The following is an 882-nucleotide window of genomic DNA, read 5'->3' on the forward strand; positions in this document are numbered from 1 at the left end:
ATGACGGCCATAATAGCTATTTTGTTCACGATTTGCGTAGAATATCTAGGTTGTCAATATTGTTAGACGTGGTTTTAAACAGAACCCTTTAAAAAAAAGTTTATTATTCAATGTATCGACAGGTTCTTTTTGGAATGATAAAATATGTATTATCGTCATGATGGATAACATCCAGAAAACAAAATACGGTATCATTAACTCCAACAATGATTTAATCATAATTCCCTAAATAAATCACTCTTTCGCAGAATCCCCGTAAATTTTTTGAAGATCATTAAAATTAACATTTTTTGCTATTTCGGTATTTTTTCAATGAATTAGTTATAAAGGATTTACTAAGGCGAAGATTTGTCTCCAGCGATCATCATCAAGGGTAGTTTGTCAATCCGTGATCCGAAGCCGAACGACCTGATGGCTATAGTGTCTGGAAGGTCATGGGTTTTCATTGTACGGGAGAAGGGGTGGGTGTCCATGAGCGGGGCCGCTGATTTGAGGCAAAGGTAATTTATGACTACAGTATATCTCGAGTTCGTCTTCGCCCACACCCCCACCCACCTCCATTAACCCAACTCCAACACCCTTTCACCATTTTATCCTACCCCACCTCCATTACCCTTCATCTCATTTCCCATATACACCCCTTTACTCCATCCAACCTTTCGCCATTCATTACCCCACCCCAACCCCTCTATAACCCTCCTCTATTACCCACTCCCTTTACCCCAGCCCGTCTCCAATATTTGTTCAACGTTTTACTTACCTTACCACCATTACCATGTTACCCCTCCCTCCCTTTACCCCACTCCACCTCCATTACCCCCAGCCCTCTTCACCCCTTTACCCTTCCCCCAACCCATTACCCCTGCGCCGTCATCACGCCAA

The sequence above is a fragment of the Strongylocentrotus purpuratus genome, unplaced genomic scaffold (assembly GCF_000002235.5).
Source record: "Strongylocentrotus purpuratus isolate Spur 01 unplaced genomic scaffold, Spur_5.0 spur5_scaffold_13, whole genome shotgun sequence".
Taxonomy (NCBI): Eukaryota; Metazoa; Echinodermata; class Echinoidea; order Camarodonta; family Strongylocentrotidae; genus Strongylocentrotus; species Strongylocentrotus purpuratus.